The following is a 25,579-nucleotide window of genomic DNA, read 5'->3' on the forward strand; positions in this document are numbered from 1 at the left end:
TGAAAGGCAGTTGGAGGTGCAAGACTGGAGGTTAGCAGAGAGACTAGGGTGGGAAGGGTATATTTGAGAATCATCAGCATAGAGATGGTAATTAAATTCATGGGAGCTGATGAAATTACCAAGTGAAGTGTAGTATAGAAGAGAAGAATAGAGGGTCCAGGATAGAGCCCTGAGGGACACTTATGGTTAGAAGGTATGATTTGGAAGAGGATATAGTAATGGAGAGAGAAGGAGCAGTCAGATAGGTAAGAGGACAACAAGGAAAGAGTAGTGTCCTGAAAACCTAGAGAAAAGAGAGTCTTAAGGAAAGAGTGATCAACAGTGTCAGAGGCTTCAGAGAGGTCAAGGAGAATAAGGAACAGGCATTTGCCTTTTGGTATTCCTCTGTAGGTGTGTTTGGGAAGGGAGGTGTTGACTTGCTCAGTCCTGCCAGATGTCAGTGGTTGGTGGGGGAGGGGTTGTAGAATGAATGCATTAGGGCTTAGGAATTTGTCTTCTCTGCTATTAGTTCATCAGACTGTTACCTTGCTCTTGGTGTCTTAGACCATGGAGACAGGTGAAATTGCTTTGTTTTTTGTACATAATTCATATTTTTGAAAGGTTCGATTAGTCATGAAGATCAGAAAAAAGATGTCTAGGCCTTCACATTATTGGCCACATTACTTGAAAAATTCTCAAAAGAAGAATCTCAAACTATAAATGATTATATGAAACAATGTTCCAGATTACTAAAAATAAAATAAATAAAATAAAACAATACTGAGACTTTTCATACTTTGCAAGTTGGCAAAGATGACAACAAAAATTAAGGGAAAAGCCAATATAGGAGAGTCTGTGGTGGAAATACCCACATAATTGTAATTTCACTAATGGTAGTGCTATGAAGTTGTTCAACATTCTGGATATCAAGTTCAATAAAAGTGAGTAAACTGTCCATCTTCTCTAACCCAGCAATTCTACTTCTTAGCCATATACCCCAGTGGGTTCAGAGGAAGAAACAGAGTTGATATTTACTGAAGCATTCCCATTAGCACTCTTTATAGAAGCAAAGTACTAGAAATAAAGTAGGTACTCATCAATTGGAGAAAGGTTAAAAAAAACCACCGATTATATATTAATATGATGGAATATTATTACACAGCAAGAATTATGAATATGAAGAGTTTAGAGAAAAAAACCCCAGGAGATTCATATGAATTGATACAAACTGAAATAAGTAGAACTCAAACAGTAATCCACACAATGATCTCAGTGCTATACATGAAAAGATCTTTGAAAGAAAGCCAAGCCCTGGACAGCTAAAACAATCAGGAATGATCCTGGAGAATGAAATATACCTGCCCTCTTCATATTAGAGCTTGAGGGGACTAGTAGGGAAGAATTTTGAATGCATTGCTATCACAACCATAGTATCAGGTGTTTTTCCTTCCTGCAGTGATTTCCTTTATTGCATGGAAAGATTCAGTTTGGAGAGTATATAGGATGAGAAGTGAAGTAAAAAGCAAAATCAATCTGCAATAATTTTTTTTAAGTATATGCTTTGTGTTATTTGCTTTAGTCTTCTTGGGAAGTTTCCCCATAGGCCTCTTGGAATGAGAGGTTCAGGTCTTCTTCTCCAGTACTTATACCTGTACCATTCACTTTACATTTTATATATGCCACCTTGTTTATCAAGTCATCTTTCCATGTAACTTATCTTTCCCATCTTAAGGAATAGGCTAAGGATTTTCCATATCTTTGTACCACCCAAAGTACTCATACGACTCTTGGTAAGCGTTTAGCAAATATTTCTTGATTGATTTCAGTAGTGTTTTTTTTTTCTTATAGGAAGGCCTAAATTCAGCTGTTAGGCTATAAATTATAAGTCTCAGCCAAAAGCAAACATACTCATTCTGCTCATTTATCAAAGCAAAAAGCATCCATAGAGTAAGACATCCACAATGTAAAGGAGCTGAAAAGGTACATGTGTGTGGTTGTGTGTTGGGGCAACAATCATAATTTAAAGACAGAAATATTCCTGCCAAGAAGAAGGAAGTATATAATGAGCCCAAATGCCCACATGCCAGTGGGGAATAAAAAGTCAGTACAAATAGCAATTTTCTCATTGTGATGCAGAATGCAGAGGCTTTACAATCAACATAAAATACTTTGGAGGTGGGCTCCATGAAGCGTTACCGAAGCTAAGAGGTTCTTGCTGTTGGCATTATTTGAAATCATTATAAACACATCTGTGTAGTCTAGCTCAAGTTTTAAAGATAGTAAAATGAAAGAATCCATTCATTCAATGAATGAATCTATGTGAATGAATCAATGAAAAATGAAAAAAAAATCCATTTATATGTGAAAAGATTTGGTCAAAAGTTAGAGCAGTATTCAAAAACACATACATGATAGGTGAGCAAATGACTTTGGCAGCTCCAGTGATTCAGCTGTTTTCCATTATAGACTCAGGGCAAAGGTTTGGAAAAATGTGTTTTCTTTTTCCACTTCTTTGTGAGAAGCACTTATAATAGAGCATAATGAGTATTAGCCTCAGTCAAGAGAGGAATGGGTTTGCGTCTTTCTTCTGCCACTTAATAGTTGTGTCACCAGGGCAAGTCAGTTGCTCCCTCTGAACGTGTTCTGTAAAAGGGAGAGTATAACACCTTCAGAATATACCTTGAAGGCTTATTGTGCAGATCAAATGAGATAACATATGTAAAGTATTTTGTGAACCTTAATATATAAATAATATATTTTATGAGTTACTATCATTCAAATTCCTATTTAAAATACCCGTCCTTTAAGGCCCAATTCAGGTGCCACCTCTTGGCCTTTCCAGACTACTCCAGTGAGCTTTCATTATTTCTGAATAATACTTATAGTCTGTAATCCTCATTAGAAAAAGTAATAACCATGTGCTACCATTTCTTATACTCTTAACCTTGTATCATTTTTCTGATGTACAATTTATTATTAATTTTTCACATGTTTATGTCTTGTCTACCTAACTAGATTGCAAGTACTTTGAGGTCAGAGCCTTTACTACATGTTTCTTTGTATCCTCCCCAATATTTCAGAAAATGACTTACAACTGAAGCCTCACTGGATACTTTAAGATTTACAAATCCCACTTTTTATTCTTGACAAGCATGTGAGGTAGGGAGTAGAAGTCTTATCATCTGCACTTCCACAACTTCCAAACATTCACTGTTAGTTTAAGATATCCTGGGTGTTTTTGTTTACATAAAATCATTTCATTCTGTGTTACTTGTTTCTTCAGTTACTTAAAGAAAGCTTGTTCTCAGTTTCTATATAAATACAAGTTAACCTACAGAAAAGGGAAAAAGGCTTGGAAGCCAGTGGCGAATACCAAATGGCAAAGCAAAAATTATGTCACAGAAAGCTCTTGGTCATCAAAAGAATTATAATATATTCAATCTTGCAGAAATCCAATCCTTTTATATCAAATTCATAGATTCGTAGAACTGAAGTAGTAAGGGACTTTAGTCATTATCTAGTCAGCTCCCTAATTTATAGATAAGTAAACTAAGGCCCAGGAAGGTTAGAGAATTTATTTAAGGTCATTCAGGTAAGGAAGGCTTAGAGGAGGTAACTAAATCCACTTCCTCTGACTCCACTCCAGCGCCTTTCTTTCTGAACTTCATGTGTATACATAGTAGGTACTCAATTCATTTTGGTAATCCCAGATAATAGGCTCAAAATACTTTTATTTAACTCTTCCTTAAAAAAGAGTTTATTTAAAGACAACATAGTAAAAGGGAAGATGACCTTCTCTATTTCAGAGCATATGGCCAAGGGCATCTGCTATTAATGAGCTCTATCATCCATAAAGAGAAAATAGGTTTATTAGTTTACTCAGCTGGAAAATGCTTGTTGTTAGCAAACACTGGTCATCTGATCAGAAATTTAATTCATACTTCCTGTCACCATATAGCTAATAAAAGGTTTTGACAACAGCATTCAAATGTTGAGAGGATTTCAATGTCCTAAAATGTAGAATCTGAAATGTATCAGGATAGTGATCATTAGCTATCACCCGTCATCTGCTTCTGGTACAGTTTAAATACATTCGTTATTTACAATAAACTATTTTTACAGTAAGAAAAACACAGGAATAATGAAGTCTTGTTGGAGCATGGTTCTAGTCCTGGCTTTGCCACTAATTAGATCTTCTAGAGAAAAGCATTTGATTTCTCTGGGCCCTAGTTTTCTGATCCATAAAATTAAGGTCTTATAGACCATACTGACTTCAGAGCCAGAAGGTCTCGGTTCCAATTTCATATCTGACAATTACTGTCTGTGTTGCTTTATGAGTTCAAATCCAGCCTCAGATACTTACTAGCTGTGTGAGCCTAGGCAAGTCACTTAACGCTGCTTGCCTCAATTTTCTCATCTGTAAAGTCAGCTGGAGAAAGAAATGGCAAACCACTCCAGCATCTTTGCCAAGAAACCTCCCCAAAAGAGTCATGAAGAGCTGGATGCAACCGAACTTAGAACAACCACAAAATCTGTTTTTACCAATTTCCTTATCTGTCCAAAAAAAGGGATGCTGGTCAGTTAGATAGTCTTTGAGGTCTCTTCTAGCTTTAGTTCTATGATTTTTATGATTAAAGGATGTTAAGGTCATTTCTGGCTTTAAAACTCTATAATTTTGTGATTCCATAATGATGTTAATTCAAGCTACATTTTAACATATTTTCCATGGTTGGGAGTTTTAAATATTTTCATAATTCACAAGCTTCACAGATTCCACTTTAGCAAATTCAATTTAATGCTGCAAATACTTATTAAGTGCCTACTATGTACATAGCACTGTGCAAAGCTGATGAATAAAATGGCTTCAAAAGTAATTGAGGTTCATAAAAAGCAGGGGAACTATATAATCAGCCTAATTTGCATGCACATACATAAACACCTCATGAAACCTTTTATAATTCTAGAGCAGAACTGAACAAGCACACTAGGCAGAACTACTTGTATTCATATACTTTCATGAGGTTCCTGTTCATTCATTCCACTTTGTAATTAAGTGAGATGAGAAAAGGATTCAAACAGCATCTGAGGAAAATCTTGTTTATAATTTCCTATTGAGCAGAAGACATCTCTTGCTCTGCAGTTATACGGACAGTGTTTCTATGTGGAGGCATGTTTTCCCAGAAAGATGGCTCAGTTCAATGCCATCATGCTAATTGAAATGTTTCTGAGGTAGCTTGCAATTTCATTTCATAATTTCTGAAGAGATAGCTGGTGCCATTAATGCCAGGTGCAGCTAATTCAAATATGGCATAGCCTGAAATGATGTGAAATATTGTTTCTGAAGGACTTTTGCTGCCTTTTGTATTAAGCCTCATAAATTTATTATCCTACTTCACAGTATGATATCCCAACAAACCACCCAAAATTGGGAAGGGGCTGAATAAATGAGAGTTCTTCAAGCAGAGTATGGATGACCCTGCTGAATAGTGGCTGGCAGAGGACATTTATTCTGAAGTTTGGCAGGGCTTCTGAAGTCCTTTCCAGTGCTGATATTTGGTGATTCTGTGACTGTTCTTTTCTTATTTGAGGTTGGACTCTCTGGTCGGGACTTGTGATTTCAATGGTATCACAAACTCCCAAAGGAAAAAAAAAACTCTAGAAATTCAGATGGGTTGTTATCCTGCAAGTTATAGACATAGAGAGAACACTGAATGGTTAACTGACTCACCTAGAGTCATATAGTTAGAATGAGCCAGAGGCAAGCAGGAAGAACTGATATCAGGTCTGCATGACTTTAAAATCAGATTTTTCTCCTCTATTCATTGCTGCCTCTTCTGCAATTTCATATGTATATATATGAAAAATCGTCAACAGTTCTATGTCAGCCTGAGAGGACAAATGATCTGGCATTCCACTGGGATTCATTCTGGACCTGATGTTGTTTAATGTTTTCTTCAGTGACTAAAATGATAAAAGAGAGAGAGTGGCCTTGCTAAATTAGCTGACAACCCTAAGTTGAATGAGGTGGTTGATGCCTGGGAGGAAAAGACAAGAATTCAAAGTCACCTATGAAAATTTAAGAGGAGAAACTATAAAAATGAATTTCATACACACAAACACATATCTCCCTCTGCAAATAATTACATATGTGATATTCCATAGATACATGTATATATGTATGTGTAAATGTATATGCATGTAGTATAAATGTAAATATATGTACGCAATTTCCTCATTCACAAAATGTGGGATGGAAGTAGATGACCCCTAAGACCTCTTCTAGCTCTAACTGGAATTCTTTTATTCATTCATTCAATAGGCATTTATTAAACACCTGTCTGCCAAGCACTATCTTAGATATTAGGGATACTAAGACCAAAATATAAAAATCCTTTCCTCCTCTACTCCAGTGTCTTACTACTTGTGTCTTTGATCCCATCCATCCCTTTTATTTCCTCTAGAAACTTGCTTAATCAGTCCTTTTCTTTTTCTTACATTCAGCCTCCAGTATACTGGCTCCTTCCTTGTTGCCTGTAAATATGTGAATATCTCATATATCCTTTGAAAAAAAAAAGAATCCTCTGCACTTGAGTACCAGATTCTTAAGTCAACATCTTTGTCTCTCTCTCTCTCTCTCTCTCTCTCTCTCTCTCTCTCTCTCTCTCTCTCTCTCTCTCTCGCTCTCGCTCTCTCTCTCTCTCTCTCTCTCTCTCTATTTCCCTGTCTGTCTCTCTTTCCCCCTTGAAAAATTCATAAAAAGTGTTATCTACCTTTGCTGTCTCCCTAACTTTACTATCAGAACTTCTCAGTCCCTTGGAATTTGTGTTCAGACCCTACCTTTGTAGGGAAACTACTTAATAAGGGTTACCAGTGTCCTCAATGGCTAAATCTGATGGCATTCTATCACTTTTTTTTAGCTCTCTGTGGCCTGTGATACAGTTGATCATACTAATCTCTGTCCCAAATTAATATTTATTAAGTATCTTCTAAGTGTCATACACTATGCTTAATCCTGGGGATATAAAGAAAGTGTGTGTGTGAGAGACAGACAGACAGGGAGAGGGGGAGAGAGAGAGAGAGAGAGAGAGAGAGAGAGAGAGAGAGAGAGAGAGAGAGAGAGACAGACAGACAGACAGACAGACAGACAGACAGACAGACTGACTGACTTAGTTCCCTGTTTTCAAGTAGCTCACAGTATAATGGGGGAGACAATATGCAAAAAAAATCCATTCTGTACAAACAAGATATATTCCGAATGAATTGGGGAAAATCTCAGAGGGATGATTAAAGAAAATTAAGAGTAAGGAATATAGGGAAAGGTTTCTTTCAGAAGGCAAGACTTTAGCTGAGACTTGAAGGAAGCCTGGGAAGCTAGGAGGTGAAGATGAGGGGGGAGAACATTTCAGCCATGGAGGACAGCCACTAAAAAATGCTTAGAGTTGAGAGACGGAGCAGTAAGGAGGCCAGTGTCACTGGACTGAAGTGTATGTGGAGGAAAGTGAAGTGTAATAAGACCAGAAAGGTAGAAAATAGCCAAGACATCTCTGCATAACTGTCCTACTGGAATCAGCAACTCAACATAACTAAAATAGAGCTCAACATCTATCCCCTAACTTCTCCCCCCCCCAATTTTCCTGTTTCTGTTGGGGATAACACTATGTTCCCAGTCACTCAGCCAATAAACTGAGGGTCATCCTTGACTTTTCCTTTCCTCTCACACTCCTACAACCATATCCAGTCAATTGCCAACTTTTATTAATTCGACCACTACCTCTCTCCTTTCTAAAGGCCATACCACCTTAGGTCAGATCCTTACCAACTCTAAAGTCTTCCAATTAGTCTCTGAGATTTTCATATTTCTTTCCCTAATCCTCTTCCACACAGTTATTAAAACAATCTTCCTTAAGGTATACTGGCTTGACCATGTTACTACCTGCTGAAAAACATTTAGTGGCTCCTCGTTTCTTCTTAGAACTCTCAGAATCCACCTGTTTCGGATTCAATACAAATTCTCTTCCTTTGTTAAGCTTTCTCTCATCATCCCTGTTGCTAGGGCTCTTTCTTATTCTTCAAATAACTTGTATTATACTTATCTATTCAACATGTCAGATACTCCCAGTAGGATATAAGCACATTGCAGGAAGGGACTATTTTTTTTCTTTTTTCCCCCTCTTTGTATCCCCAGATCCTGGCATTATAATTTGCACATAGTAGGTACTTAATTAATATTTCCTAAATTGAATTGGAAAAAAATCTGCTGTTATTTAATGTAGCAAAGAAAAGATAGTATGGATAAGTAGCTAAATCACATGTAGTTACACAGAGTGGATTTTATCTATTAATTCTAATTTATATTTCCTTACTCTGATTTTTGGACTAATTTTGGTCTTCCCTTGGCTCTAATTAGTGAACTTTTTTGCCAAATCTTGCCAAATCCTAGGATTTTATGCCTCTCTCTGCAATCTTTTCACTATACCTGCTCTCAAGCATTCTCCTCTTTGTTTTTTAGCACCCCTATATCTATTGTCTTTATTAGAATGTAAGTTCCTTATGAATAAGGAATGTCTTTGTATTTATATCTTCAGAGTTTAGCACAGTGCCTGGTAGAAAGTAAATACCTAATACAAATTGTCTGAATGCATCTATCTATCTATCTATCTATCTATCTATCTATCTATCTATCTATCTATCTATCTATATCTCATTTGATCTTTACTAAGGGCTTTTGAATTTAGTGGGTAGTTCATAGAATTTCATAATAGTGAAGGACTTTCAATATCATCTAATTCAACTTCTCTATGAAACATCCTACCTACAAGCCATTGTTGAGCAGCTAGGTGGCACAGTGGATAGAGGGCTGGGCCTAGAGTCAGGAAGACTCATCTTCCTGAGTTCAAATCTGGCCTAAGACACTTACTAGCTGTGTGACCCTGGGAAAGTCACTTAACCCTGTTGCCTCAGTTTTTTCATTTGTAAAGTGAGCTGGAGAAGGAAATGGCAAACCACTCCAGTATTTATGCCAAGAAAACCTCTCATGGTGTCACAAAGAGTTGGAAACAATTGAAAAGCAACTGAAGAGCAAAAACAAGAGATTCTAGACTAGGCTTCCAAATGACAGGGAAAGCTCTATCAATACTCCTACCAAATTGACCTACTTACCATTCTTTGAACCCATCAGAATCCCTCGGTTCCTTCAAGGCTTAGTTTATGTGCCACCTCTGACTAGAATCTCTTCCAAGTCTACTTAAGTTGTTAATGTTCTCTGTGTCCTCAAGTTATGTATCGGGAATGTTTGATTTTTTTTTTTGTATTTGTATTCCCAGTATCCAGTATGGTGTAAAGCACACAGGCTTAATGGACAAAACTGTATTCCATTTCAAGACTATCCCAAATTGCTAGGACATTTTTCATATAGATTCTAGAAAATAATGAATTATTATTTATAACAGTTCATAAAATGGCTGGTTCAAAATTTGCTCTATCTTCAATTTTGAACAGATATAGGGAAGCTTTCATGTTAAAATAGCTATGAAGGCTAAAACCGTCCCTCTTTATTATGATTTTCTACCCTCTGGCCTTTCCCTCCATGAATCCCATTTTGTTCTTTTTAGTGCCACCTTGCTTTTTTCACGAAAATTGCATATTCTGATTTTTTGTAGTGTTGTAAAGTCTCTTTCTAATAAAAGGTAGCATTTCTATACCACTTTACAAATATTATCTCATTTTTTCCTTATAACAACTTTGGGAGACAGGTGCTATTATTCACTATTTTAAAAATAAGAAAACTGAGACAGATAAAGATTAAATGATGTGTCTACGATCACACAGGAAGTGAGTGTCTGTGGCTGGAGTTGAATTCAGATTTTCTTAACTCTAAGTCCAGAAATCTATTTACTGTGCCACTGTACTATTAACAAATGCTTACAAATTTCCTCAAAAAGTAAGGACATTAAGTCGTATTTCCTGAAGTTATATTTGTAGGCCATACAACCCTTCCTATCCTTTCTCCTTCACTTCAGTTAACCAAGTTATCTTCTTTAGCACACTATTATCTTCACGTGACTAGATTTCAAAAAGTTGGTTTAAGTTGGCATCTGCACTGGCTGCCATTAAGGCCCTCTTATTGATAAATTGTTCTTAGGGCTCATGTCAACATTTACTTAATACTAACTTTGTACAAATGATGCAGATACAGACAAAACTGAAACAGTCTCTGTTCTAAAGGAGTTTATATTAAATGGTCACTTTTTTTTAGGCAATTGGGGTTGTGACTTGCCTAGAGTCACACAGCTAGCAAGTATCAAGTTATAAATGGCCACTTTCAATATGTATACAGATAAATATCAAGGGTACACTGAGAAATTTGAAGAGGGACAAAGTCCTAACAACTGGAGGGAATGGGAAAAACCTGTGTCCTGTAAAATGTAGCACTTGAGCTGTATTCTGAAGGAAGATTAGGAGGGTAAGAGGCAGAGGGGAGAGAGAGTTCCTTTCTGGCATGGGAGACCACCTATGCAAAGGAACAGAGAAGTAGGAGATGGAATTTCATGTAGTAGGAATAGCAGATATGACTTGACCAGAGAGTGTAGGAAGGGGAATAATGTAAGAAAAAAAGAGATGATGGGAATCAGTTTGTTATGGAATTTAAATGTCAGGATGAAGAATCTTATAGATATTCATGTAAAGTTCAATTGTAACACTGATGATGCTTTTGTAGAAGTTTACTCTGGCACTGAGAGCAATTTCAACTGACATAAATTTTTGTCTCAATACTACCTCTGCAGTACAGAAGTCTAGATTAATGCTGTTATTCTGTCAAGTGACATTGGATTTCTTGATTCACTTTTTTCATTCAATTTTTATTGCTTTTTAAGTGGAAACCAACAACAGTCTTTTAGACCCATGTCACCAAAATAGGCCACATGTATCATTTTTTATTGCCCAATTCTTTGCATAGGTCTTTACTTTGCAAGTACTCCCCCACTTTAAACACAAGATCACAGGGTCTAGAGCTAGAAGCAACCCTGGAAATCATCTGCTCAATTCAAGTATCTGAACTTCTCTAGAGAAGTTAAATGATTTGACCAAGTCCACAAAGATAGTCATTGACTGGGATAGGATTTGAACCCGGATAATAAGTGGCCGAACCAAATCTTGAACCCAGGACTTCTCATTCCAAATCTTCTCTTCTTACTGCACCATACTGCCTTCTCCTTTATTTTATCTATAAGGAAGCAAAAGACTAGACAGGTTAAGTGACCTGGCCTAGTTCACTTTGTGAAGAGGTGGCAAACCTGGAATTTGAATCAAAGTCTTTTGACTGCAGGTCCTGAACTCTTCCCACTTTACCATGTGGCTTTGACCTAAAGGACTATGTGTGAGCCAACTTTAGGATCATTACATACATTACTGAGCAGCTGTGCCTAAATGGATTTTCTGTAAACAGAATCATCATTTTCTAACGACTAACAAATTCATTGAGATATTTCCCAGGAGGTTACACAAGCCATGAACTCTGTTACCCCTTAACTATGTTTCACACCGGGAGCCGTTTAAATAGAGTAAGAATAGGCACTGAGCAGGAAACCATACAAGTACCTTTGATTTTGGCAGTACTGTTATATGCTCACTGTTAGAGTTCTGAAGATTGAAACAAACTGGTACAGCCCCAGGTCCTCATTAACTTTGTGGTGTGAAGTTGTCAATGCAATGGAGTAAAGCTCATCACACTGCCACGGGAGCTAAATGGACTCTCTGTACAGATGAGCCACTGGTTCAAAAACAGTAGAGAATAGAGGGGGCAGAGGTGAGGATACAAAAAGCCAGTTGGCCTATTTCAAGGGGAGCGTTCCAACAGATCTTCCACAGAGAAAAGAACCCTGCAATGCAAAGACTACATGTCCTAATTCATCTGGTTCATGAGTTGGCATTATTTTCCATTCAGAGTTTCTATATATTATTAAGGCACCCGTTTTCATCTCCTCACTGCACTACTCTATATTTTATGATTTACCTTCATAGGGAATATCTGTCTTCCATGGGAAGTAACAGTTAGGAAGTCAAGAGGTCTGGGGGGTGGGGCATAGCTAGATGTACTTAGGGATCATACGATAACAGGATCTTGGATTTAGAACTAGGAACTCAGAGGATATCTAGTCCAATCTCCTCATTTTAGGGATGAGAAACTAAGGCCCAATGAGTCAAGTAACTTGCTCAAGGCCACAGAGGTCATAAACCAAAAAGTGAGGATTTGAACAGAGGTCCTTTGACTCAAACCCAGAGCTCTGTCCATGGTACCACCCTTCATCACTTAATCTCACTAATTCTAGAATAACGTAAGGGATCTTAAAGATCCTCTGCACCAGTGGTGTCAGGCTCAAATAGAAACAGAACCGTTAAGACTGCATATTGACTTAGACAAGTTCAAATTAATATATATACATTTTATTGTATTTTTTATTTATTTTGTTAAACATTTTCCAATTACATTTTAATCTGGTTGGAGCATACTTAGAAGTTTTATGGTCAGCGATGAGCCTAGAATTTGACACCCCTTTAGGTATCTGTGATTTAATTGGTGTGAAAACTCCCTATACAAATGGAGATTAAAATTCATTTTAGAGAATCATTCAGGGCTCAGACAAGCTAAGTGACTCTTAGTAGGCCTGTCAGAGGTAGGATTGGGATCTAGGTCATCCTGCCTTGAAGTATAGCATTTTGCCCACCATGTTATTTGTGTTATAGCGGCAACAATTGGAGTTCAGAAAGATTAAATGGCTTATCTTAAGGGAATTTAGCTTCTGGGAAAGAGTACTGATCTTGGAGTCAGAAGACATTAGATTCAATCTTAGCTCCAATGCCCATTAGTTGTTGAGGCCAGGGATAAATCATTTAAGTTCTTTGAGCCATATGGTTTCTTCAACTATAAAATTGAGTTGATCTTACTTTTACTATTTACTTCACAGGGCTGATGGAGAAAAACACTTTGGTCAAGTATAAAATTCTACTTAAATGTAATTTTATAATAACAATAACTCACATTTATATCACATCAAAATATCCCTGTGAAATAACTAGTTCAAGTTACACTTTGGTATAGCCTCCTGGTTGGCCTGTCTGTCTTTCCCCACTTTAGTCCATCCTCCACTCAGACAACAGAGTGATTTTCCTAAAGTTCAGGTTCTGAACATGACATTCATTCAACTCCAATGGCTTCCCATCACCTCCAGGATCAAATATAAAAGTCTTCTTTTTGGCATTCAAAGGCCTTTATAACCTACCTTCCCTATACCCCGCCTTTTCAGTCTTCCTGTACCTTATACTCCCTCATGTACTATTTGATCAAGTAGCACTCTCCTCCTTGCTGTTCCTCCAAAAAAAAAAAAACACTGAATCTTCCAACTCTGGGCATTTTCATTGGCTATCCATCAGGTATAGAATGTTCTCTCTTCTAATTTCCTAGCTTTCTTCAAGACCCAACTGAAACCCACCTTCTACAGGAAGCATTTTTCAAGCTCTCTTAATTCTGGTGCATTCTTTTGTTGATTATTTCTAATTTATCCTATAGATAGCTTGCTTGTACATGGTTATTTGTAAGTTGTCTCTCCTATTAGACTGTGAGCTGTTGAGAGTAGGACTGGTTTTTACCTTTCCTGGTATCCCCAGCACTCAGCACAGTACCTGCCACAGAAGATGTATTTAATGAATGCTTTTTTTATCTGACTGGTTAAGAGAGGATATTATGGTTCAGAGGGGTTAAGGGATTTGCCCAGTCACATGGCTTGTAATTGCCAGACATGATATTGAATTCCTATCTTCTGTCTTCTATGTTCTTTTCACTACACTATACCATCTTCATTATTATTCTTTCTCTCAATTTCCAGTTTCTAAAGTAGAAATATTATCATCATTCCTTTACCTACCAGGCTGATTATCAAAGTTAATTGAGGATAAATGCAATAACTTTGCTGAACTACTTTGAGTATTTAGAAGGCTGTAAGACTTCAAGGTTCTATCACTTTGGTACTATAATTATTCTTTTGTCATTTGGTAACACCATTTATATAACAATACCAATGAAGTTTTAAAGATGAATACTAATGGAGTAGGATTATTCAGAAGGTTGTTACATTGGGAACGATAGCTTCAGTTGTCCATAAATGTAACATGGTCCCAGTAAGAGCTAGTTAATGTGGAGAACTGACCTAAACAGAACTGATATTGTCCTCTTCAGGTAAAAAAAACCTGAAGATCATTAGAAAGAACTGCGGCTTTTTACTCTATTTAGAGAATATATAGGGAGTACTTCATAGCTATTTTCAAGGACCTATAGGCCTTTTGTGAGAAAATGATCCTGGCCTTTTTTTTTAGTCTCAAAGGGGAAGCATCAAGATAACTAGGTAAATTGGTAGCTTGCTATAGATAGCAGGGATCTTGAAATGGATAGTACCTCAGAGATTATCTAGTTCAAACCCTCATTTTATAGATGAGGAAGCTGAGGCCCAGGGAGATTAAGGGACTTGTCCTTAGGTTATACAGGTACAAGCATCAGGTAAGATATGAACTTAAGTCATCTCAGCCTTGAATTAGTCCTCTTTCCATTGAACTACACTGACTACTAATATGCCTTATTATATACTAGAAAAACACTTCCCAAATAAAGCTAATTTAATGTGGCATAGTAGAGAGGAATCCAGTCTCAGAGTCTGGAATTCCTGGCTTTACATCCCATTTCTGACACATAGTGGCTGTGTGACCCAGGGCAAGTCATTTAACCTCTCAGAGATCCAGGCAAGTACTCACGACTCTAAGTTTCAGATTAGATGCCAATATACATTTATAGAGGAAATTTCTTTATACAGATAATGTTGAGAAAATATAATCAGTTCTGCTTTGGACATGAGGAGTTTGAGATGTTTGTGATACAGTCAGTTTGAATTGGTCAATAGGAAGTTGGTGATATAGGTCTAGAGCTCAGGAGAGAAAATGTGGTTGGATACATAGACCTGTGAATCATTGACCTAAAGATGATAATGAACCCATGGGAGTTGATGAAGTCACTGCATGATAAGGTAGAAGGAGGACGGAGGAACACTCAGAACATATGCTTGGTGTGTAGCCATGATTAGGAGGCAAAATATGGTTGAAGAACCTCTAAAAGAGATTAACAAGGAGTAGTCAAAAAGGTAGGAGGAAAATCAGGTGAGATTGAGATCTTAGTGTCATAGATCTAGAGACCTGAAGAGACAAGATTACTGTGGAAGAAAGATTAGATTTATTCTGCATGACCCCTATGAAAGCTTACAATCCATTATGTGGCCAAGAGATCCTATCTTACTCTGGCTTCATAGAAGTGTCTATGGTGTGGTATTTTCCTGGGTATGCCTAGGACCATAGCCTCATAGGGCCAGGGGTTTTACCAATCACAGAGTACTAGTAACTTCTTCCTGACCTTCCTAATGGTGGAAAGAAGTGTTTTCTCCAAGCTCTTTTCTGATCAAGCATTAAAAACACAACATAGTAAAATAATGTGCACATGCATGTGTGTGTATGGATGGATGGGTGGATGGATTTATATATGTTTAATTTGTTTAAGATAAGACAAATATTTACCAAGAAAGAAGAACGAAATCAAATTGAATTAAATACACAAAAAGATATATGGATTTTACATACAAAACTGTCTTGTGTCAACATTTTTTTTATTGACTCCTAGGCTATCTTATAATTATTTGTCTTTTCTATTCTAGTCACTCTTGTTCAAAGTTTGTTCCCAAGGACTCTCTTCCTCTGTCTCAGTCAGAAATTGATGTTTCCAACTCCTTTCAACCTCCCTTTCCCTACTTTTTCTGTCTAGCAAGTTAAGTCTTACCTGATATTTGTCCACATCTAAGTGATGACTGTGCGTGTGTTTTGAACTGAATTGAATTAAACACACCAAAATAAAGACGTATGGATGTTAGATACACAACTGGTTTTTGGCAACGTTTGTTTTACTCTTAGGTTATCCTATACTTATCTGTCTAGCAATAAAATCATAAATCCTGCTCCATCACATGAAGTAGAATGAGGTGCCATGGCATGCTATAAAGCAACTTGATACTGGGGAGAAAAAATTGTGGAGAGGTCTGTGTTCAAACCTGGCATTTGCTAGACATTTGGTCATGAAAAGATCACTTAATTTCAATTTTCTCAATTTACTCATCTGTAAAATGGGGATCTGTAAAATGCAACCTTAGTCTATCTAACCCATTGTGAGAAAACTATGTTAGGCTTCTTGCAGAAGGCAGAATCTTAGCTGAAGTTTGAAGGAAACCAGGGATGCTATGAAACAGATAAGTAGGCTGAGCTCCTGGCATGGAGAACAGCCAGTGAAAATGCATGGAGTCATGAGATAAAGTGTCATAAGTGAGGAACAGCAGGCAGTCCAGTGTCACTGGATCAGAGAGCAAGTGGAGGACGGCAAGAAGGGACAGGTCACAAAGGGTTTTAAAAACCATGCAGAAGATGTCATATTTGATCTGGATATAATAAGGAGCCACTGGAGTTTACAGAATGGGATGTGATGGCATATGAAGGGAGAGAGACATAGGCAGACTTGCATTTTAGGAAGATCAATTTGACAGCTCAGTGAAGGATGGCCTGGAATAGGGAGAAACTTGCAGCAGGGAAATGAACCAGAAGGACATAACAATAGTGCAGGCATGAGGTGATGAGGGCCTGTACCAGAGTGGTGACAGTGTCAGAGGAGACGAATGCACATATGATAGATGTTAAGAAGGTAGAAATGACAGGACTTGTCAACTGACTGGATGGGCAGGGGTGGGAATGAAGAGTCAAGGGTGACACCTAGGTGGTGAGCCCAGGAGATTGGGAAGAAAATAGGAAAGAGGGGAGTTTTGGAGGAAAAAATGGATTCAATTTTGGACATGCTGAGTTTAATATGTCTATGAGACATCCAAATTAAGATGTCCAATATGTTGGAGATGTAAGACCACAGGTCAGGAGAGATATTAGATGTACTAACAAATCTAAGAATTATCAGCATAGACATGGTAGTTAAATCCATGGGAGCTGATGAGATTACCAAGTATTCTTCCTTCCTGCCAATCCCCACTTCCTCTCAGTCCATCTGAACTGTTCACATTACTTGGATAAAATTGGTGTCACTTAACTCTATTCCTTCTGGTGAGATATAAGACTATTAGTTGCCATCTACAACTGCCAGTGTCCCAAGGTCCTGCAGGCCTTACCATCTACTTTGCCTTTATACCCCCCATATCCATGCCATTTGACTTACTGATGCAATCTAAGGGTCCTTAGGATTTTTCATTTACCTCACTATTATAACCTAAGGACTTTTGGGTTTTTCAATGTACCCTGAAAATGAATTTCCTTTTATGTGTTGTGTACCTCAATTAGAATGTTAATCTTTGGAAAGAAGGAACTGTCTCACTTAAAAAAAAATATAAACTCAATACTTAACATAATTCTTGGCGTATAAAGTTAAATGAATACTTTTTCATTCATTCATTCATTCATTCATTCATTCAATCGTTTATCTTGAAAGAAGGTTCAAATAGAAGACTGAGTTGTAAGAGCCTTCTAGCACAGCAAAGTAGAGAGACCAGGATAGTGAACCACTAGCAAAGTTTGAAAAGTGGAATGGTAGACTGACCCTGAGGACTGTGAAGAAGGTTTGGGTTTGCTTGACTGTGAACCTGAAATGAAGACTCAGTTCTCAAGAAAAATGAACTTTATAAGAAGTAGGGGTTCTAGGATGGAGACAAGTGGAAAACTCCCTACAATTGATCCAAATGGGTTTTGTAGGTGTTGGGTCAGTCTTCATCAACAAGGCCTTATGGAAATGATCTAAAAATAAATAAGAGGGATTTGAATGTTCAAAGAGCAGTGACAAAGAGAAAAGAAGAAAATTAACTAAAGAATACAATCGCCTTGAGATATTTTCTCCTTTAGGGGATAGGCATGGATAGATTCCAGTGAATTTTAGTAGTCTCATGACCTCAGTCATCATCTGGATGTGAGCAGATATAAAATATGACTTTAAAACTTGCTAGACCATAAAAGAGGAGCAAGGGAGATTGAAAGGAATGGGAAGCATCAATTTCTAGCTGAGGAGGGGGAAGGGAGTCCCTGGTAGAAACTTTGAAAACGAGGGACTAGAACAGGAAAGACAAATAATTATAAGATAGCCTAGGAGTAAAAAAAATGTTGACACAAGCCAGTTTTGTACCTAATATATCTTTTTTTGGTAAATACCTGCCTTATTGTAGACTAGTTAAACACACACACACACACACACACACACACACACATGGTTTTTAAACTTTTTTTATGTCTTCAATGCTTGATCTGAAAAGAACTTAGGGCAAACACTTCTTTCCACCATTAGGAAGGTAAGGAAGAAGTTACTGGTACTCTTTGGTTGGTAGAACCCCTAACCCTATGAGGACATAGTCCTAGGCACACCCAGTAAGATGCCACCACCCCATTAAGTAGACAGGTCTGTGAAGCCAGAGTAAGATAGGAACTTTTGGCCATCTACTGGGTTGTGAGCTTTCAAAGGGCCCATGCAGAATACATCTAATACTTCTTCCATAGTAATCTTGTCTCCTCATGTCTCTAGGTCTATGATCTTCTCTCACCTGATTTTCTTACCTCCCTGACTATTCCTTCTTAGTCTCCTTTGGAGGTTCTCCAGTCATATTATACCTTCTAATTGTGGTTATACCCCAAGGATCTGTTCTGAGTGTTCCTTTCTCCTCTCTTTACATACTCAATTATTTCAACAGCTCCCATGGGTTCATTATCATCTTTATGTCTATATTCAGCCACCTTTTCTCTCCTGAGCTCTAGACACATATCATCAACTGCCTAATGGCCAATTCAAACTGAATGTTTCGCAAACATCTTAAACACCTCATATCTAAAACATAACATTATATTTCCTCAAAAAGCTACCGCTTTTCTGAACTTCCCTATTTTTGTAAAGGTACTACTGGTCTTTTAGTGTTGAAAGCTTGCAATCTTTGACAGTCTTTGACTCCTTACTCCTTTTCATCCCCAATAGCAATCCATTGCCAAATTTTGCTGTTTCTACCCCTACCACATTGTTCACATTTATCTACTTCTCCGGGCTCACATAGTCACCACCTTAATTTAGGTGTTCATGATCAGATGGTGATATCTCGCCTGAATCACTGCAAAGGCCTCCTAACTGGTTTTGTTGCCATAAATCTCTCCCTAATCAAATCCATCTTTCACACAGTGCAGGATGGGAATTATGGTACAATGAGGCTGGAAAGCTAGGGTAGGAACTGCATTACACTTTAATCCTCTTTACTCCATGGTCTTGTCAAACTAGCTCTGTTGCTATTACTCATATGTGGGACTCCATCTCCATGCCCTTCTGATAGGATCCTCTTGCTCCTTGCACTTGCCCCATAAAAATCTCTTAATTGCTTCAAGATTGAACTCAAGTACCTCCTTCTATAGGAAGCCTTTTCTGTTCTGTCAGAATGCTATTACTTTGTATTTACTTCTTTTTTTCTCTATATACCTATGTAATGGCTCCCTAGAAGAGAAAAAGAATGGCCTGGACTTGCAGAGAATTTTGGATTTTGCAGTTCCTTTTGCTTTTGTGGCAAAAAAAAAATCATATTATTTGTAACTGGAGGCAGAACGAAAGAGAAGGTGAGGAAAAAAAGAGAGGAAGGAGGAGCTAGGGCTTTCCTCAGCCCATACATGTCAGTAGCAGTACTGAATATGGCAGTAGTGGTGGCAACATCAGTAATTCCTTTCCTCAAACCCATACCTTTTCCTGGGATGCTGGAGAGGTGAAAATGAAAGGGGCAAGCAGAATTGTGTAAGGTTTTTCTTTTAATTGTTGGTGCTCCCTCAGGTAGCTGGAGCACAGAGGGGAAAAAAAGAGAGGGAAGAAATGATAGTCCTTATCTCCTTTTGTCCCCTGAAACCTATTTGTGAGCATGTTCTTTTTTTTCTACTAAAATTTGCATTTGCCTGACTTAATCTTATTTTTCACACCACACCTGTAGTTAACCCTGCCTTTGTTTTTACTTGTGTCCCAGCTCTGGGAGGTTACACAGGAAGGAATGAGGTTTCCTAGGGCAGAGCCTGAATTGAAAACCCCATTCATTGTTAAATGAGTTTTCTCTCTAATGTGGGACATCAGCATGAACTCTTAATTTCATAACTATAGCCCCAAAGTCAGGATTATTAAGAAGTTGGGTCTTTAAATCTTCCATATCAGAAAATAACCTAATATAGTGATATCCATAGATATACATTTGTCAACACATCTCCCCTTAAGCTCATTAGAGGTAGGGGTAGTTTCATTTCTGTTTTTGTATTTTGTTTTTTTCCTGGCACACAATAGGTGCAGAATAAATGCTTGCTGCTTATTTGATTGTTGTGAGGATCATATGAGATAATAAATGCAAAGTAATTTGTAAAACCTCAATATTACTAACTTTTCCTAGGGCAGCTAGGTAGTGCAGTGGATAGAGTGCCCAGCCTGAAGTCAAAAAGACTTGAGTTCACATCTGGTCTCAGACACTTATTAGATGTGTGACCTTCGGCAAATCATTTAACCCTGTTTGCCTCAGTTCTTCATCTGTAAAATGGCCTGGAGAAGGAAATTGCAAACTATTCCAGTATCTCTGTCAGGAAGACCCCAAGTAGAGTCATGAAGAGTTGGGCATGACTGAAACAACTCAACAACAACAACAACAAAATGATATGTAAATATGGACTGTGGTTTTTATTATCTATGGTTTTCATTATGTTATGGTAAATTTCCTTTGAGTGGATGGGCATACAGTACAGTATACCTGAGTACCCCAATCAATTTGTTGAAAGGTCTTGTTTTCCCTTGGCATATACAGTGCTGATACTGACACAGCCCATCAAAAGATACTGAATGTGAACATTCCAAAGACTCAAACAGCTTTAATTTTATTCCGTTAAGGATTCATCTTGTCGCTCGGTAATGCTGTGTGTTCAGACAGCCACCCACATGTAGAACATACTTTGCATGTGAATCATTCACTGCAACAGCAGAAATCCCTAGATTTCTAGAAGAAATAGTGTTTATTTCTTAAAGTTCTTAAAATGTGAGTGGAGGGCAGTTTTGTACATATTTGATTTAGCTGTATTTGAAAACGCATAATCCTTCTGTTGTAACATCTAATGGCATACTCCGAGCACTGAGAAAGTGGGTTTAAATTAAATTGCTGTGGCTTCTGAGTGAAAAGAGAAATGTAGATTATTTCAGATATTCTTGCACAGGAATGCCAGGGCTGGGGAGTCACACGGGATCTTAGAAATCATACAACACAACTCAGAACCCAATGGATTTAGTCCACCAGCTATTAAATAAATCTGACTCTGATACCACAGGAAAGTTTGTTTACAAATATCTGAGCATCTCAAGTTTGTGAAGAACATACTATCCAGAAAACACAGAGAGAAAAACAGGTTCATGGAATCTACTTGGATATATAAAATCAGAGGATCTAAGTTGCACAATATTTTCCAAGTTGTACACAAGTTAAGAATTGTATATAAATCACTCAATCAACTAACATTTAGTAACCTCCTATGTGCCAGATTTTGTGGCAGGCACTGGAGATAAAATGACAAAAATGAAAAAAAAAAATCCTGCCCATAGGGTGCTTACATTCACCTTAATGAATACAAGCTTAATTCATTAATATAGTAATATATTAACATTTGAATTAGTAATAATAATGGCTAACATTTCTATATCACTTAATATGTGCCAGGCACTGTGCTAAGCCCTTTACAATTATTATTTCATTTGATCTTCACAACAACCCTTGGAATGAAAGTGCTATTATTATCCCCATTTTACAGAAGGGGAAACTGAGGCAAAGAGAGGTTAAATGATTTGCCCAGAATCACATAGCTAATAAATGTCCAAGGCCAGATTTGAACTCTGGTCTTCCTGACTTCAGGCCTAGCATTCTATCTACTGTATCACAAAGCTGCATCAGAACAAAGTTAGTGATACTGACAAGATCACTTTTCTGGAAATCAAACAAAATAGTAACCTAGGCCTGACTTTTTTTCTCCCTTTAAATTTTGTCAGGGCTTTGGTTTTATTAAAGAAGCTACAACTTAAGATTTAAAAAAATGTAGAACTATAGAGATCAATGAATATTATTGGCACCTAATCTAGAAGTGACCTTACTTTGAAAAATAAATAAAAAAGGATAGGACCATTATTTTGTTAAGGCCCACTTTCCATGAAACTGGGAAACTCCACAAACCATTTTCTTCCTACAGTTTGGATAATGGGCTTCCACATTAATTAAATGTTTCCCTGCTTCCCAGGTGTAATTGTTTTTCAATTTATTAAGAAGAACTGATACTCTCTCATTTTTTTCAAAAGTCTAGATAATAAAAACTGTTATTGGCTCATATTTTGAATTACATATTGATCCAAATGAAATGATAACGGAAGTCTATAGGTCATCTTTGGCCATTCTTTTCACCTGGAATGTACATGTAAGAATATAGTGCACATACTCTTTTAGTTTTAATTCAAAATATACATTTAAGATAGAGGACATATACATATGTATCACTTGCTATATACTTTGTTGTTTATTCCATAGAATATATTTCAAAACAACATGAATACAGGGCATTTCTCCTTGTAATAGCCTCAAAAATAGTAAAAACCAAAACTCCCAAAACTCTGCTTGAAAAATGTCAGAAACATATATAAAATAAAACCTCCTATTTTCAGAATGATGGGACAAGGGGTAATTTTTGACAGGCCATTTTGGGGGGGGCTAGGCGATGGGGTTAAGTGACTTGCCCAGGGTCACACAGCTAATAAGTGTTATATATCTGAGGCCGAATTTGAACTCAGGTCCTCCTGAATCCAGGGCCGGGTGCTCTATCCACTGCTCCACTTAGCTGCCCCCTTGACAGGCCGTTTTTAAAATGGCTGATTGCTTAACCCTTTATATGTCAAACCCATTGGATTGTAGCTTTGTGGGTACAGACTTAATGGAAATATCCCCAAATATATATCTTCCTATCTTCTGAATTATTAACTAGTGCATATAATATAGCTCTTTTTCCTTTGGCTAACCCAAAGTCATTATAAATATTTCTACTTTTTTCTTATTTGTCATTAAAAAATTCCTTTCAGTTGTCTTAACACTCCTAGGAGAGGCTAGACATTCATAGATTATTAGCCAATCTGATAGCTTCTTTTATTCTTATCAGTGAACTATTGACTAACTGTAACATCACAGTATCATAGATAGAGGAGATCTAACAGATCATCTCATCCTCTCTCCTCATTTTGTATTTGAGCAAATTGAAGAACACAGAAATTAAATGAGATGTCCAAGGTGGCACAACAAGTAAGTGAGCGAAGCAGGACTTGAACCTGGGTCCTCTGGCTACAAATCTAGGACCATTTCTGCAGCAACATGCACCTCCTGGAGCATGGTAGACACAATATTGGTTTCACTGTCTCAGCTGTTTTTATAGCTGCTTAGTATTCAGACACTGCTTCTATTGTCACTGTTGTTTGCTTTCTTTTAGTTTTTTTTGCATGTGTTTATTTCTGCATCCTGAGCCAGATGCTCAAGAGTTTCAAAATGATCTTCAGAGAAGTGAGATTTTACTGTATAAGATTACTGAAAAATACAGATAATCATTGCCAGGGAACTAAGAGAAGACACAGATGACTTTGGGCTGGGAAAATTTTCGTAAAGTATGTAGGAATTGATCTGGGTCTTGCAGGGAAGTCAAGGCAGTATGATGTATGGAGAAGAGAACTAATTTGGACTCAAGAGAACTGGGTTCAAGTCTTAACTCTAAACCTTACTAACCACATGCCTGTGAACAAGTCTCTGAGCCTCCATTGCCTCGTATGTTAAAAGATAATATTAAATTGGAATAATCTTATAGCAATGTTGTGAGAAAAGCTCTTTGCAAAAGACAAAATGCTATGCCTTTGTGAACTATTATCCAAGATGATAAGACTGGGTATGGTACAGTACATGCAAAAGAGGCAGAACACATTCTAAGGTTGAACAATACACTAAGAAGTAGACTGTTGGGGAACCACACACCAGAAAAAGTACAACTCAAGCGCTCAATTCAAATTAGTGATTTGCTTTCATGATGGGATGGGTCCTTAGAATTCTGTGATTCTATAAATTTGGAGAGATTTCAATGATTTCAGGAACCTATAAATGAAAGAAATGAAGCTATCAGAAGAGGGAATAAGCAATTTAAGTTTAAAAACAGCACATAAGTGGTTGTGGCACAGACACCTTCGTCATGAATACATAGATCTGAGGAAAGAGGTAGGGGGCAGAATATGGCATATGTTTTCAGACATGATCACTATAAGAATTGTTTTTGTTTAACTGTTTTTCCTTACAATAGAGGGTTTAGTTTATGGTTGTATCTTTTTAATTTTTCCTAACAGAGTGATTTTTTTAAAATTACTGTGAATAATCCTTAAACGAAAATAATAGCATTTTGTAGCATTTTTACATCCTAAAAATGGTAAAGAAAGATAAAGGAGTATTTTTAGAAATCAATGTGATATAAATGCAAAAGACATCAATAAAATAAAAAATAATGCTTAGATGTTTGCTTTGGCATCCCATATACTAAAATTGGAATGATGCAGAGAAGATTAGCATGGGCCCTGTGCAAGGATGACATGCAAATTTATGAAGTGTTCTACATTTCAAACAAATAATAATGCCTAGGTTTTCAGTCATTTCAGTCATTTCAGATTCCTTGTCACCTCATTTGGAGTTTTCTTGACAATGATACTGGAGTGGTTTACCATTTCCTTTTCCAGCTCATTTTGTACATGAAGAAACTGAAGCAAGTGACTTGCCCAGGGTCACACAACTAGTGTGTGGGTCAGATTTGAACTCAGGAAGATGAATCTTCCTGACTCCAATCTGGTACTCTGTCCACTGTGCCACCGAAGTACCTGTAATGCCTAGGAGGTTGGCATTTAAAATATGACAGGAAGAAAGTTATAAAAAAGTTACTACTATTTGTACCCAAATGCACAAAGAATTGCCATTAGGATAACTGTTCTCTTTGTACATCTGACTCTTTGCTACCTATTCCATCTTAAAATAATTTTTATTAGTTGAGTCTAGATAACATCCTGATCATTCTGGCTAAAATATGATGTATAAGTATAATATTTAACTTTTAATGTTTTTACTAACAATGATTTTTGACTTACTGTGAATAATACTTAAATGAAAACAGTAACATTTTATAGCTTTTTTTTTCTCATCCTAAAGCATTTTATACTTTACCAGGCATTCTCCTCAAAGATGCCTCTATGGGAAATAGTGCATGCATATTGTCTCCGTTTTACAGACAAGGAAACTGAGACTCAGTGAGAAAAGTGATGGATAAAAATAAGCTCCCATACTTTCAGCCTACAAAACAATAACACTTGGAGGCCTGAAAACTTCATAACAGCCCTAAATATCTTCCAAAATAATTTTACTTTTCAATTTATATTATGTTT

General features: G+C 37.1%; 1 protein-coding gene and 1 non-coding gene across 3 annotated transcripts in view; one reads left to right on the plus strand and one right to left on the minus strand.

Annotated features, from left to right (window-relative positions):
• The window catches only part of DLGAP2 (DLG associated protein 2), a 1,185,476-nt gene that overhangs the window by 384,200 nt on the left and 775,697 nt on the right, over window positions 1-25,579 (minus strand). The gene's annotated exons all lie outside the window — the stretch shown is intronic.
• On the plus strand, window positions 24,665-24,769 carry LOC144456129 (U6 spliceosomal RNA). The gene has a single exon (XR_013485030.1). It is a non-coding gene; the product is annotated as a U6 spliceosomal RNA (small nuclear RNA).

The sequence above is a fragment of the Phascolarctos cinereus genome, unplaced genomic scaffold (genome assembly GCF_003287225.1).
Source record: "Phascolarctos cinereus isolate Bilbo 61053 unplaced genomic scaffold, phaCin_HiC Scaffold_2;HRSCAF=192, whole genome shotgun sequence".
NCBI lineage: Eukaryota > Metazoa > Chordata > Mammalia > Diprotodontia > Phascolarctidae > Phascolarctos > Phascolarctos cinereus.